Source organism: Lygodium microphyllum, chromosome 10 (genome assembly GCF_053477565.2).
Source record: "Lygodium microphyllum isolate KBCC chromosome 10, Lygodium_microphyllum_v1.1.10, whole genome shotgun sequence".
In the NCBI taxonomy this organism is placed as follows: domain Eukaryota; kingdom Viridiplantae; phylum Streptophyta; class Polypodiopsida; order Schizaeales; family Lygodiaceae; genus Lygodium; species Lygodium microphyllum.
In genome coordinates this window covers 143,480,710-143,497,393 of record NC_141144.1, presented here as the reverse complement: position 1 = coordinate 143,497,393, position 16,684 = coordinate 143,480,710, and positions in this window count along the sequence as shown.

The following is a 16,684-nucleotide window of genomic DNA, read 5'->3' as shown; positions in this document are numbered from 1 at the left end:
GAATGTTAAGTCTTGTAATATCTATCAAAAGATGGGCCATGAAGCTAAAGACTATTGGTATAATCCAATGGTGTGGAATAGGAGAATGAAAGAAGCAACGTGTGAGTAGTATCGATGAACTAGGTTGTACCATAAATAGTACAACAAAGAGGATTTTGAGGTTTTGGTAGGAAGGGTTAGCCACCACCACCAAAGCTGTGGGGTAGTGACTAGCCAAGGCAATGGAATAACCTTCAAGAGTGGCAAAAAGGGCCTTGCTACTATTATGGCAAGTAGGGACATATGTTGAGACCAAACTATGAGCTATGGGTATAACATAAGGATTAGAAAGGGATGTAAACTGAGAATTAGTAAGAAATGCAACCATCATGAACATCCCATGGTTAGTTTCCATCGGTAGCCACAATAGTCGTCTAGTAGAGATCCCTTTGGAGATCATAGAGAGCTAGGTGATTGGCCAACAATTGAAGGAAAAGAGTAAGAAAAATGTGGAGAAAGAGGTGTGAGATGATAGGGACTTAAGTAAAGACAAGCATGGATTAGAGCAGCATGTTGGTTGTGATTGCTACAATTGTATTATTACAAGAGTCTTAGTTATAACAACCAAAGCTAAATCTAAGAAGAAGATGGACTGGGAAGAATAGGATAAGGCTAGAGAAGTAGTTGCAAAAGAAGTGTTTAGGTTGCAGAAGAAAAAGCATATACCACAAGTTGGTTCCACAAACTTGATTAGACATTATAGGAAAGTCATGAGCGAAGCACCATACAACAATAAGTCCTGCAACAATCATCACACCAACAAAATGATTTACAAGGAAATTTGGATTCGGATGAGTATGATCAGGGCTCACATCAATTATTCAAAGAATTAGCTAAATGCCCATTACAATTAACTCTCAAACAAATCCTTGGCGTGATTCTAGGCTTTAAGGAGAAACTTTTGCCTAAAATTATGCTTAGTCAAGGGAGAGTGTGGAGACAACATGTTGAAGATCAGAGGAATGTACTAGATTGCCAAGAAATCATCCCTATGTAGTTGGAAGTAGCGGATTACAAAGTGTCCATTATTCAAGTGGAGTATTTGGGTAGTAAGTTTGATGATGTTTTATTAGATAGAGGATCTAGAGTAAATATCATTCATGAGGAATTATATCTCTCTCACAAGCTATAGGGATTTGTACTAGCACAATTTCAAGTGAAAATGATAAACCAACAAAGTCTTTAGCCTTTGGGAATCCTCAAGAATCAACTCATAAGATTTGTGGGTCTAAAGTGTAAGGTCAATTTTATTGTCCTTCGGATGGAAGGATTGGGAGATTCTTACAATATATTATTGGGAAGACCTTGGTTTTAATTGTCAAAGTTGAAGCAAGATTGGGGAGCTGATACAATGATCATCCCTCATGGATGCAAGGAAGTAAAACTCTCAATAGCTAATTAAGTGGTATTGAGACCTAAATACCATCCATTGGTGGCTCAAAAAATAAATGTAGCACTCGAAAGAGAAGATGATGTGAAGAGGCACTATTCTTACAAGCTAATCTCACAATTATCCCAATTTTTGAGGTGGATGTTAAATTTTTTTTGTCAAAATATAATGTATTTATAGTAATAGCGATACAAGAAATAGGGTTACTACTGTAGAAAATAGGTTACTGCTATAGGAAATAGGGTTATCACTATAGGAAAGATTTACCACTACACGCAATAGGCACTCTATGTTGGGAGATAGCAATCCCACTATAGGAAAACGATGACTTGATATAGGCAAGTAGCAAATTGGGTGGAGTAAGCATTAATGATACTAAAGTAAGTAAAGAAGTTGATGTAGAGACTTAGAAAGAGCAAGATAATACTTCAATGGGGACATAAGAGGCCTTGGATAAAGCCAATAAGCAAACTATTATTGATGTAGAAAACTTGGGGGGTTCACTACATATATCCTCTATATCACGTGTGTTCAAGGCCTGTTTATAAATACCCTTATATGTGAAATTTTATTGAACAAAACACAACCCCTTTTTATTCAATCTGTAAATAACCCCTTTATATGACATTCTTCTATATGTAAAAAGTGTATAAAAGTATTATTTTAAAAATCCCTTATTTTGAATCCACATGATACACACGTATATTCATGAGTGACCCCCTTGAGAACTAAAGTATGAGCATACCGTGAACAAATAAGCAAGAGTCCTAGAAGATAATGTTTAGGAGCTCATTTTGGACATTCATATTGGTACTAAACCCATTGAAATGAGTATTTTTGTGAAAGAAGAGTTTAAGCAGTAGTTGTTTCATCTGTGCAAGGAGTTTCAATATAATTTTACTTGGGAATATACAGTTATGAAGAATTTTGATTTGCAAGTGTGGCATCACATAATAAATTTGAAGGTGGATGCTAAGTCTATTATGTAGAAAAGGTATTGCATGAATTAAATTATGCTAAATAAGTGAAAGAAGAAATCAACAAATTGCTTAGAGTGGGTTTTATCAAGCCTGTGAATGAAGTCACTTGGCTGTCAACTATTATAATAGTATCCAAGAAGAATGGGAAAACATGAATCTGTGTTGACTATAAGAAATTGAAAGCAATAACCATCATTGATCCATCCTCTCTTTTGTTTACAGATTCCTTGTTGGATGATGTAGTAGGTCATGAGATTTACAACTTCTTAGATGGCTTTTAGGTTACAATTAGATTAGAATGCACCTCAATGACATGGATAAACTTGCATTTATTACTGAGTGGGAAGCTTTTGTTAGTACCATTATGAATTTTGGATTAAAGAATGGCCCACCTAAATTTCAAGGGGCACCTATGATAGTATTTATTGATGATTTCTATGTATTTGGCAAGAGTGCAGACCATTTATAGCATTTAAGACTCTGTTTTGAAAGATGCCACAAGTTTGGAATGTTTATTAATCCATTTAAGTTAGTTTTTGCTTTAGAACATATCATATCAGCGGAAGGAATGGCAATTGATCCAAGGAAGTTCAAGGAAATCCAAAAAGCACTTGCTTCGATCCAAGAAGTCATGAGATTTCTTGGATGGGTCAAATGGTAGAGTAGGTACCTTTGGTACTTTGCTCATATATGTTCTCTAACATTGCTCATCAAGAAGGGTGTGTAGCTCATATGGAGAGAAGATCAAGACAAATATTTTCAAGTGTTAAAGAAGATGCTGATAATAGCTCCAAATTTACAACCCTCCCAATGGGACCTCTAATTTCATGTATTTATAGATGCTTGTGACATAGTGGGGGTTGCAATCTTGATGCAAGAAAGAGTTTTGGGATGGTTTAGGCTTGTGTGCTATGCTAGTAAGAGATTGACAACAATGGAAAATAACTACATTGTAATATAATTGAAAGATTTAGATATGATTTTTTCACTATAGAAGGTCCATCACTATCCAGTGGGGAATCCACTGGTACTCTATGTCGATCTCACTAAGCCTTGCTTTACTTGATCAACAAGCCATACTTGACACAAAGGCTAGGTAGATGGATGCTCTTCTTACATGAATTTGATTACAAAATTGTGTATACATTGGGTAAGGAGCATGTGGTATAGTTGAGTTTTTAATCAAAATTTAGTTAGTAGATGCTAAGCAAGCAGTTGATGATCAATTGCATGATGGCAATTATTTAATGTTCAAGAGCATCAATTTGATTCTTACTATGATAAGATGTTGAACTTTTTGCTTGATGTAGTAATGACCACAAATTTATCTAAAGATCAATGGAGAAGGTTGATATTATATAGCAAACATTTTCAGGTCATAATGGGAGTATTGTATAGGCGGGGAATTGACAATGTACTCATAAGATGTGTTACTATTGATGAACAATCCATTGTACTACATTAAGCTCGTGTGGGATTTTTAGGGGGACACTTATCTAGTGACATTCCAAGCAAAAATATCCTCCAAGTAGGTTTATGTGGGGGCCAATGGTACTCAAGGATGCACATCAATATACAAGAAGGAATATATCACTGCATGTAAGTAGGAAGGGCAACCTTAGTCTAGGGAGGACAGGCTACAGGATCATCTGATTCTACCCTTAGAGCCCTTTCAAAAGTGGGGTATTGACTTTGTGGGTCCTATTAAGCCAGCATCCCATCAAATAAGAAATCAATATATTTATGTGTGCACAAACTATTGTAATAAATGGGTCCAAGCTAAAGCATTATGGGATAATAAAGCAATGTGTGGATCAATTTCTCTATTCTAACATAATGACTAAATTTGGATGCCCTATTGAGTTGATCAAGGTAAACATTTTTTGAATGAATTTATGAGTGAGTTGACTTCCAAACGTATGATATTGCATACAAAGTCAACACTAGATCATCCTCAAGAAAATGGACAGGCCGAGAGTTTGAATAAGATCTTGTTGCAGATTCTGAAAAAGATTGGGACATTAAATTAAACTCAACATGGTCTTTCAAAACTGCTTATAAAGTCACTCAGGTAATGCTTTAGGTTTAGGCTAGTATCCACAACAAGATCTCATGGACTAATACTAATATTTGCTTTAGCCACAATCTTTCCAAATAGTATACTAAATAAGAGTCACACAAAAATGTTGCAATAGTAGTTAATTTTCTTTAGGTTTTTGTAGTGTTGCCTAAGCTGACAGTTTACAATTTTCCAACTATTATGATTGCTTGCAAGTTTTTAGGGATTGATTCCTTACAAGAGGTGCCACTTGTCTTTCTCTAGTCTTGTTGTAGGCAATGTAGGATTTTGTGGCATTGAGATATTTTGTGGAACAAAGCTTGTCCATGAGAACATATGGCAAGGCCAACATGTTTTCAAAGGTTTGTTACAAGTCATCATGGCTTGGTGAAGTGGAATTTGAAAAACTTTTTGTCTTCTAACCAAAATATCAGTGACTCTAATTGAAGTTTTTTTTGCACTAAATTGGATGAAGTTTTTGACGTGTAGTTTCATGAGTGTAAGAAGTTGGGAATAAGGATTTAGTGTAAATAACATTGATATTATGCCATGTCACACTGACATTGGTATAAAAGGAGAGGACATGTAATTTTACACATCTTTTTGACACATTAATACAATTACAGTTTTTCTCTCTCTTCTTGCTCATAGCTTCTATGGCTTCTCCCTTCTTTCATGTCTTTCTCTCTCTAAATCTAATCTTTCTCTTTCCTCATCTCTTCTTCTCTCTCTTCTTGTAGTCTTTCTCTCTCTTCTACAGTCTTCTCTCTCCTCTTTCTCTCTCCCTAGTCCTCTCTCTAACAAGTGGTATCAGAGCATTGGTCTTTGATCCATTCTTTTCTTCTATTTTCAGTCCTATTTTCCTCTATCAAAATCAATTTCAGACAAAAATTGTACAAGACAGTGACTAGTGGAGTGCTGCAGATCATCTACAGTTAGTAAGAGACTACATCTGGAGATATCCAAGGTCAGATATGGCGAAGGATGGCTTAAATGACAGGTCGTCATCAAATTTCATGCAAAATTGGAGGTAATTAGGGTAAAGAAGAGTTAACCGGGCTTAGTTTAGGAACAAACTGTGGTTACTTTGAAAAGAGGGAGTTCTCTTTCCCCTTTCCTGGAGTTTCCTGCAGGTTTCATGAAAATTCAGCACCAAGATCTGTTCATTTCTCTCAAACCCTTGATCTTCTTGGCCAAGAATCTCCTGGAATAGATCCCTCTCTTCATGAGCTTCAGAATGAGCACAAGATTGCTCCATCTTGGCTCAACCAAGCAGCCAGGAATAGTTCCGAAAATTGCGACGCAATTTTCGGGCTGATTCCAGCCTGCTCCCTGCTCTAGTTGCTTCATCCTTAGGCCTTGGCACTCTCTCTGATCTTTTGCAAGCACAAACCATCAGTGAAATGGAGATATTCAACCCTATTCAAGGTTCTTCAGCTTCTTCCTAAACCCTAGGTGAACAGTCCATGGCAGCCATGAAAGCTTTAGCCCAACCTTCCAATTTTCAACAATTTCTTGAAGATTCTTCATCCTTTTAGCCCGTGGGATTATCTCAGCAAGGATTCTTCAACAAATTGCAAGGATTAAGCACGAAATGGCTAAAGATTAAAGCTCAAGAGCTTCCATGGAGCAAAAATTTGGGGGAAACAGGTTTAATGCTTCCATTTCAAGCATTTGAAGCTTCAAGATTGTTCCTAAGCACTGAATACACAAGCCTTGGGGATTATTTTACCAACATTGGACAATCGGAGGCTCTATCAAGCATATGAAGATTGATCAAGTCATTATCAGCCATGTCAAATGTATTCTTTTTCAATTCTTAATCTCTCTCATTAATCCAATTGCTGAGCTTAATCCATTTGATTGAGAGATTAAAGAATTGAATAATATCCATCAAATTTCAGCCAACCTTTGCTTGAATCAATCCATTCATGAATGCAATGCTTGCTTTATGCATACTAGTTCCAATCAGTGAATTAGAGGCTTCAATCTGAAATTTCTAGCATAACAATTGAATCCCATTGATTGAATGTATTGATTGATGAACTTGTTTACTCTAATCCATTGATTGGTTGAATTTCTTTTACCCAAGCTGAAATATTGTAAAAGGGTAAGTACTAGCATAAGTGAGTCACTGAATTGCATTGGTAAGACCCTTCTCCAATCCAAATTTTCAAGATTCCATTCAATTGCATCTCATTAAAAGCTGAATGAATACTTCAGAAATGCATCTCATTCTGATTGATTAGAATACTAGCCTCTGCCATGTTGATATATCCACCGAGGAAAAAGGTGGATGCCGGGGGAGATAGTGGGACAAAAGAGAGGTGACCCTCCCTCACTATCAAAGATCCCAAAGGGGTGCAACCAACCGACTCGGGGGAAACTTTGCCCACCTCCCAGTGATTCGGAGCCCGTGTAGGGAGCCTGTCATGCCATTTTATCCCTCACACAGGTACAACGAGTGGAGAATTGAAGATTGAAGACTTTCCAAAGGCTCAAGTACCTATAAGTTCAAAACAGGGTAAAACAGGGAATTTACAGGGCACTTACAGGGTACTTATAGGTGGTTACAGGTACACTTTTCCTTACTAAAGTACAGGTGCAAGTACTACAGGATACCCACAGGTCATATACACCCTTTTACAGGGTTTGGTAACCATTTGGGGTTACTATCTTGCACTACAGGGTCAAAACATGGCACTTACAGGTCTAGATAGGGTGCAGGATTGGACAGTTCAGACTCAGAAATCCAGCTACACAATTTTTTTTTCCTAAACCTGTTATAGCGTGCTATAGCTCATCTCGAAGAGGGCATTCTTAGCTTCGATTTAAACTAAAAAGTTCTGAAATCGGAGTTCCCTAGCAAAAGTTATAGCGATTTTTTTGACAGGGAGTATTGCAGGACTGCACTATTATGGCAGGACATAAATGTAAAAATAAGGTCCAGGAAAATTATGCTCAGCAAATCAGGGATTCCATGCTGGATAATACACCTCAAGAGAGCCCTGAAGAGCTTCAACAACAAGGAGAAGTTAGTATACTCAATAATACTTTGTGCGCCCATGAACAAAGACATAGGAAACGACATGAGGCCATCTTGTCAAGAATGGAGCAAATGGTTTTATCTATTGATCAAACGAAGTCTTCCATTGATAAGTTGGTGGATTCAACAACTTAAACCAATGCTTCTATTAATAAGTTGGTGGAATCTAATGCTCAACTTATGCCACAATTTTCTCAATTGATGCAACTGCAAATGGGATCAAGAGAAGCTAATGAGAAAGCTTGTTCAAATAGTGGCCCTTCAGTCCCACTTCAACCATCTAACCAAAATGGTCATGGATATGGGATTATTGCAAGAAGAGGCATTCCAAATAGCCAGTATGAAGTAGGAAAGGCTTCACAGAGACATGATGACTATTTGGGTAGTTTGAATGGAGCCAATCCTCAAGCTTTTGGACTGAATACTCAAAATTCTAGGGGTGCTCTACCAACAGGAAGATTGCATAGTAATTCTCAGCCACCTGTTGGAAGATTTCCATCTCGATTTGGAGGTTCCGTACATGGTAATCATGATCAGCCAATTTTGGGACAACAACCCTTTCATGAAAGAGAGCTTAAGGAAAAAATTGTTCTAGCCAAATTTAATGGTTAGTCATCTTCACCATCTGATTTAGAGGAGTGGACCTCTAAGATGGAGTCCTACTTTGACATATTCCCTAAAACTGATGACATGAAGATTCACTTTGCTTCCTTACATTTGGAGGGATTTTCCCATACTTGCTGGAGGTATATTAAAAAAGAAAACATACTTGTAGAGAATTGGAAAGCTTTTAAGGCACTTATGGCTAAAGTATTTGTTTCTCCTCTTGAGAAAGAGAAATTAGCACGGAGATGGTATGGTTTGGAACAAAGGGGCCTAAGTGTAAGAGAGTACACTAACCAATTCCTCAACCTGACCATGTATGTGGAAAGCATCAGTGATGAGGCTAAGCTTCATAAGTTTATGTATGGTTTGAAGCCATCTTTATCAGTTGATGTTATGGCACAAAATCTTACTTCCCTCTTTAAGGCTATTGAGCTTGCGGAGCGCTATGGAAGAAAGTATAGAAGAGATCTTCATTTCAGCCTAGTTTCGGACAACCAAGGACCGTTTTAAAGCAGGGGCAAGTTGGTAACACTTATGGCAGTAATCATTTGCCAAATGGGAGCTTACGGGTACCAACTTATCCTCCTCCATTCAATGCTTCTAGACCTCAAAGTAATTTCAGGACAGCAAACAGTCCAAGAGTTGATTTCAAACAGAGAGATAGCAAGCCTAAGTCCATCTCAGCCAATACAAATTCTAAATCTATTCCTATGAATCTTTATAAAGAAAGAAGGGACAAAGGCTTATGTTTCAAGTGTGGGGAAAAGTATACACCTGATCATGCCTCAAAGTGTGTATACAAAAATGTCAAACCCAAGCTTCAGAGTATGTTGGTTTTTGAGGATTTTGAAGATGACATAGATAAAGCTAATGCAATGGCACTTAATGCTGAAAATGAAGATCTTGAGGAGGAAGTTGGGCAGGAGTATTTTTATGATCCAGCCGACTCTTTTCTTTTTGATCCAGGTGGAAGTGTTCCGTTTGATCCAGGTGGGACTTGTGATGAGCTGCTTGCTGCCACTAATTGTTCTATCTCTATGGATTCTTGGACAGGATCTAAGAGCCCTAATACACTCCATATGAAGGGAAGCATATGTGGAAAGCCAGTGTTCATCCTGATAGACAGTGGCAGTACTCATAGTTTTGTGAATAAGTCCATCATGGACAAGCTAAATTGTGTTCCCACAGATTTACAGCAGCCCATTAGAGTTCAAGTGGCTAATGGTGAAGAGGAAATCAATACACAGATATGCCCATAGGTTTCTTTACAATTGGCCAAAAATTTTGAAGCCAAGGTAAACCTGATCACTCTGGAAATGGGGCCTATAGATATTGTACTCGGTTGTGATTGGTTGATAACACTAGAGGAAGAATCACTATGGATTTCTCACAGTTGTATATGGAGTTTATCTCCAATGGACAGCTTATCCATTTACATGGAATTCCTAGTAGATCAAATTTTCAGCTTATCACCATCATTCAACAACTCAAAAGAGAGTACAAGAAGCGCTCACAAATATTTGTTTTGCATCTGAATAAAGAAACACAGGATCAGCCCAATAATTCAGCAAACCATCCAGCTTTGATAGCTCTTCTTGAGGAGTATAGAGATCTGTTTGAGGTACCTACTTCATTGCCTCCTAAGAGAGCAGTAGATCACCCTATTGACTTGGAGCCCAACTCAAAGACAATCAATAAGCCACCTTACAGATTATCAAAGTGTGAACGAGAAGAAGTAGCCAAGCAAATCAAGGAACTTCTTGAAATGGGATTCATTGAACCAAGTTCTTCACCTTATGCATCCCCAGTCTTGTTAGTAAAAAAGAAAGATGGATCTTTCAGAATGAACATTGACTATAGGGATCTCAATAAGATCACAATGAAGAATAAGTATCCTATACCCGAGATTGATGATTTGCTTGATGAGCTTAAGGGGGCTCGATTTTTTACGAAGATTGACTTGAGGTCAGGGTATCATCAGATTCGCATGAGAGAGGGTGATGAAGTCAAGACTGCTTTCAGGACTGATCGTGGCCTCTATCATTTCTTAGTGATGCCATTTGGGCTTACAAATGCTCCAGCTACCTTTCAAAGCCTGATGAATAAGATTTTACAACCTTCCCTCTTTCAGTTTGTCTTGGTGTTCTTTGACGACATTTTGATCTACAGCAAGACTTTATAGGATCACTTGGCACATATGAGGAGGGTTTTTAATGTATTGAGACATCATAGACTTTTTGCTAAGGAGAAGAAGTGTTCTTTCATGTAGACTGAAGTGGAATACTTGGGACATATTGTTAGTGAAAAAGGAATACAGGCTGATCCCAAGAAGGTGCAATGTATAAAAGATTGGCCAATGCCTACTACTACTACCTCTCTTAGAGATTCCTTGGTTTATCTTCATTCTATCGCCAATTTATGAAGCATTATGCGGCAATTGCAGCTCCTTTGACTGATAGGTTGAAGAAGGAGGCTTTCTTTTGGGATGCTCTTGCAGACAGTAGCTTCAACCAGTTAAAGGAACTCCTTACCTCTGCTCCTATCTTAGTATGCCCGGACTTCTCCAAAGAATTTACTATACAGTGTGATGCTAGTGACCGTGGCATTGGGGCTATTTTTCTTCAGGAGCATGGAGTAATTGCATTTGAGAGCCGTAAGCTTATAGATAAAGAAATGGCCATGAATGTTTATGACCAGGAGATGTTGGCTATCTTGCATGCAATCAAGAAATGGCACTATTACTTATATGGCAGCCAATTCAGAGTACTTAGTGATCACAGGGTACTTAAGTATTTCCTTACTCAGTCCAATCTTACTCCAAAGCAACGTCGTTGGGTAGCTACATTACAGAATTATGATTTTGATATCACTCATACAAGGGGCAAATATAACATAGTGGCTGATTCTCTTTCTTGTATGTGGGCCTGCAAAGTTTCAGCTATGACAGAATTGCATAATGACTGGATTGAATAATTACAGGAGGCCTATCTTTTAGATGAGGAATTCAACCAAAATTTTCAGAAATTACAGCAAGGTCTTATGGAAGAAAACTCGCATTACTAGCTTAAAAATGGTCTTATTTGGTTGAAAGGCAAGATTGTTATTCCCTCTACTTCTTCTTTTAAGCGAAAAATTATGGAGGAGCTACATTCTTTGCCTCTAGCTGTACATTTAGGAGTTTTCAAGTCCTATGATCGGATCAGTAAAATCTTTTATTGGAAAGGACTGTGGAAAGATGTCAAGGACTTTGTTATGAAGTGTATGCCTTGTCAACAGAATAAGGACAGCACCCATAAGCCAGGAGGTTTGTTACAGCCATTGCCTATTCCTACTGGTAAATGGACTCATATTACTATGGATTTCATTACTGGCTTACCTACTACCACGAAGGGATGGAATAGTATTTATGTGGTGGTAGACAAACTCACCAAGGCAGCCCATTTTATTCCAACCAAGATTCAGTTTACTACTTCTCAAGTGGCCAGCTAGTTTATGGAGCAGATTTTTAGACTACATGGATTACCGCAGATGATTGTCCATGATAGTGACTCAAAGTTTATGAGTAACTTTTGGTAGGCGGTATATACATGTATGGGCACTAAATTGGCTCCATCTATGGCTTATCATCCTCAAACTGATGGACAGATAGAAAGAGTTAATAAATGGTTGGAGACATATCTTCGCCATTTTTGCTATGATGTCCAAACCTCATGGGATTCTTGGTTACACTTGGCTGAGTTTGCTTATAACAATTCTACTCATGCGAGCATAGGAGTTTCACCCTTTGAGGCTTTGTAAGGTTACAAGGTACCCTTACCCACAGTCATCTTTAATGAAAAGATTAATCCTCATGGAAAGGAAGAGTTGGAAAGAATGCAGACCCTTCTTCAACAATGTAAGGTGAATCTAAGGAAGGCTCAACATCAAATGAAGATGTATGCTGATGAGAAGAGGAGGCCTTTAGAGTTCCAAGAAGGAGAGTTGGTTTTGTTGAAGGTGCCCAAATCCAAGTACTCTACATTAAAAGATGGATCTAGTAATAAGCTTGCTCACAGGTTTTATGGCCCTTACCGGATCCTTAAGCCAATTAGAGATTTGGCATACAGACTAGAGCTTCCCTCTTCTACAAAGATTCATAATGTCTTCCATGTTAGTCAGCTCAAGCCCTATTATGGTGATCTAGTGGATATAGTTGATGAGCTGCCACTTATTGATGAAGACGGTCTTATTCAGTACATCCCAGAGGCTGTTATAGGTCAGCGTGAGAAGAAGCTTCGATCACATTCTATTGTGGAATATTTGATCAAATGGAGAGGTTTACCACCTGAAAAAGCTTCTTGGAGACCCGATTCTATATTGGATGAGTTTCCTTTCTTGAGGGATACATTGGTGGTGGTGGCTGAAGCCTATTGCTTATGGAGCTAGTGATGATGCAGAAAGGTTCAAGACAGCACTCTGTTTTAGAACAGTTCTTATCGTGCCTAATTTTCAGAATTAAGCTATCTATATGGGCTTAAAGTACTCTTCAAGAGCTTCGTTTTGATATATGGTACGTCCTATTTGGACACTTCTACTAAAAGTTATGGCAGATTTGGTCCAGCAGGGCCTGTTTACATAGCAAGCTATCTACTTTGTTTTGAGATTATTTGTTGAAGACTTTATGACTCCATATGCTTTTGAAGTACTCCAAATCATGTATATAGCTAGGGCTTACTTCCGTTCTTTAATTTCAGCTCATGTAGTTGGTCATACTTCATTCATTTCCCATTTGTAAAGCTGTAAAAACAGAGTAGTACTCTGTTTTATCCATCTTTTTCTAGTTATTTCTAGGTTTGTTTTTGAGGGCAAAAACTTTCAGGAAGGGATGGATTGTAAGAAGCTAGGAATAAGGATTTAGTATAAATAACATTGATATTATGCCTTGTCACACTGACATTGGTATAAAAGGAGAGGACATGTAATTTTATACATCTTTTTGACACATTAATACAATTACAGTCTTTCTCTCCCTTCTTGCTCACAGCTTCTATCGCTTCTCCCTCTTTCCTGTTTTTCTCTCTCTAAATCTGGTCTTTCTCTCTCCTCATCACTCTTCTTCTCTCTCTTCCTGCAGTCTTTCTCTCTCTTCTACAGTGTTCTCTCTCCTCTTTCTCTCTCCCTAGTTCTCTCTCTGACAATGAGGTACAAGTGAGGTGTCAAAAGTTAAGTATTAAGAAAAGTGTGAGTACCACATGCAATTAATGTAGTGACAACTCTCTCTTTGTGTGGAGTGAGACTCATAGCATGATTGAAGGAGGGAAAAAAGGGGAATATGGCAAGGAGGCCAACATGATTCATGGCACCATCATTTATAGGCCTAGCTAACCAACATGCTCTCTTCCTCCATCGTCTTCATTTGTCCACTCATTCTCAGCTTGATTCACACGTAGATTTCCAGCCAATTTTTGGTGTTGAGGTCATGGTGCAGACACAAGAGGCAAGAAGGCACAAAAAAGGCATGTCAAAAGGAAGAGATAGTAGTTCAAGGATGGTGTTGTAGAGGAAGATGATTGTAGTCATAGCCCACTTGAGGTGACACCTACAAGGAGAATTGAGACGACTCCTAACTTGCCCAAAATGCATCCTATGATGATGATGATGGTGAGTTTTCCACACTAGTAATTGGCTCTATTCTCTACATGGATACCTTTGAACCCAATCCTAGAGGGTGGTTAATGAAAATAGGATTGTTAAAATCTACAAAGCTACCTTGGGAGTCTTGGACCAATAATCTTCATGCTAGCAATAATCGGCCATACTCTGTGACATAGGCAAGATAGGGGATAAACATGATATTACACCATCTTTGTTATTTGAAGTCTTTGCACCAGAGTTGAATGATCATGTGAAGCATTGGCAATGTACCAAAGAGGTTATGCAAGAGGGGTTTGGAAATGCAATAGGTAGCAGGAACCAATGTGTTATGGAATGCTAGTCCTAAAAGGACACACTATATCAAGTGGTTTATGGAGATATTCCTTCTCTTCATCAAGACATATACTTTACTAGACTCACTTTTGGTATTTTATGGTATGAAGAAAATATAGTAGTAACTAATTGGGCTAGAACACTACATGAAAAGCTAATGCAAGAGATATATATGCCTACCATTAGAAAGTAGCAAGCAAAAGAGTAGAGTTGGCTCTGTGTTTACACGATTTGAATTAAGCATAATAATTAAAAGGTATCAGAAAAACCTCCTGGATGCATGGCACCTGTCTTCCTTAGGTTGAGACCAACGATGAGCGTGAGAGGATGTCCTAAGCTGTAGGTTAGTCGTTGGGTCCTAAGGGGAAATTCTAGTGAGGAATGGTACATCCTGTAACGTAAAATATTGGTACCTTGAGAGGAGGTTGTGCTCGTTTGTGTTATATATTTAGTAGTGCATCAAAGGGCCAATCCCTGCGATATAGGAGAGCTGCAGTGGGGCTCCGACTATTAGCCGAGTGGAGTGCCTCTATATGTGTGATCGTGGCATTTCCAATGTGTAAGGATTCTTCCTTTGAGGAGTTTTAGGGAAATGTTGGACTATAAACTAAAAACGCAGGAATTAAGCTTTAGGGCAGTTTGTCCTTCAACCTTAGATTGACGCTCCTGGTCCGTGAGGCCGTGAGGGTGTTTGTGTGTCATGAGCATGAGGTCCGGCTAGTGCCATAGCCAGTGCCGGCCCGTTTCAGGTCCCATCACATACCAAGAACTCATATAAACTTAGAACTAATCATATAGAGATATAGAAACACTGACTTCAACACTAATGATTAGAAAATGAGAAGTATATCACAAAGAACATGCTGCAAATAGAAGAAGAACACCACTGATGATGGCACCAACTGCCAGATCCTCTCTATAATCATATGAATCCATCATACATCAAGCCTGGATATACAGGATGATCACATAAATGAAAATAACACAGAAAATGCCTCATCATGTCACGTTTTTCAACTGCCTCAAAACTGCACTTCATGAGGCACTAAATGAGGAAAATAGGGGATGCCTCACACATAAGACTAACATAACTAAGATCAAACCATGCTAAGGGCATAATAGATTATCCATAAAGTGTGAGACCATGACCATGGCTAACAATGTATCAAGTTTTGCTTCTTACGCATTGAGTCCATCTTGACCTTAGCAATTTCACTTTCTTCTACATGTCCAAAACCACAATATCCTCATTATGCATATCATGCTTGCTATCATCATTGATCCAATCTGAGAAGTTAAATGCATAGTTGATCCGAGTGTATCATCATGCTAGGCATACCAAATTTCATACTCAAAGGAGTAAGTTGCTTACATACATTTTTATTCTCATTGTCAACCAATGCATGTGGAGGACCCATATCCCTGTTATATACATCAATCAGTATGCCATCAACCAAATTTTGCCTCCTCAAAGCATGAGACTTTTCCCCTTTCAATGTATCGGGCCACATGAATGACTTGATAGTAGGGCAAGTTACCAACAAAAGGCTATGTGCTCAGACAAAAGAAAGATCAGCATCGTGTATAGTTTATAAAGCATTCTTTCCATGAATTTTACTAGCGCTTGCTGCATTGAAAGGAGTCACCGAGCCATATGCTCATGCTACCATCCTCTTTATTTAAACCGTTTTCTATATGCCAAGTGCAATGTGTAAATCAAATCTTTTCTTTATCTTTCAGTGTTTCAGCCCCTCTTCATCCAACTCTTAGCATTTTGTATCATTGATCGGTTAGATAGGGTTTCTATGCATTTTTCTCTTTTAAAAGAACGATAAATACGCACAAAACATGGAAACGGGGACAAACCGAGGCCAACCTCATGCTTTGCCATCGTTATACATTGCACAAACATAGATACAATTTTCCCTAATTTTCCTCAGCCCGTTTTCTATTTTTCCCTAATTTTAAACCCATTTTTCCCATTTTTAGGTAATTTTCCCTATTTTTCTTTAATAAATAATGACTAAAAATGAAAGTTAATTGTGGGCTATGGCCCTTAGGCTCATTGACAGCAAAAACTCAGATTTAGTTGGTGTGACATATCATATTTCTCGTTTATATAACAAAAATCCCAATTTTATCCTTAAAACGCGTGTTTTCATGCATTTTAACACTAATTCCGGCCATGTAGCCTTATATTTTTTGATTTTCACGTTGCAAACAGTTGAAGCTCATAGCTATTATAATGAACTTTCATCCCATATGAACAAGATTTCATAAAGCAAATATCATAAAAAGATCATTTTTCTTTATAAAAATAACATTACCGCTTATTTTCAGGTCTCGGTTTCTTGGTCTTGATTATGGGACTGATTTCCAGCATGCATTTAATGCTCAGCATCTTCAAGAACAGCACTCTTCATGTCTTCATCCATCTGGAAGCAATCCGGTCTCATCCGGACAAGCTTTTCTCTACCATTCTTCATTGTCTTCTTCCACACAAGAACAACCCCTTAAGGGAGAGAGAGGGAGGAGAGAGAAAGATCAAAATCAGAGATCTTCATTCAGGCCATCATTGCACGAGCGAAGGGCAGTGA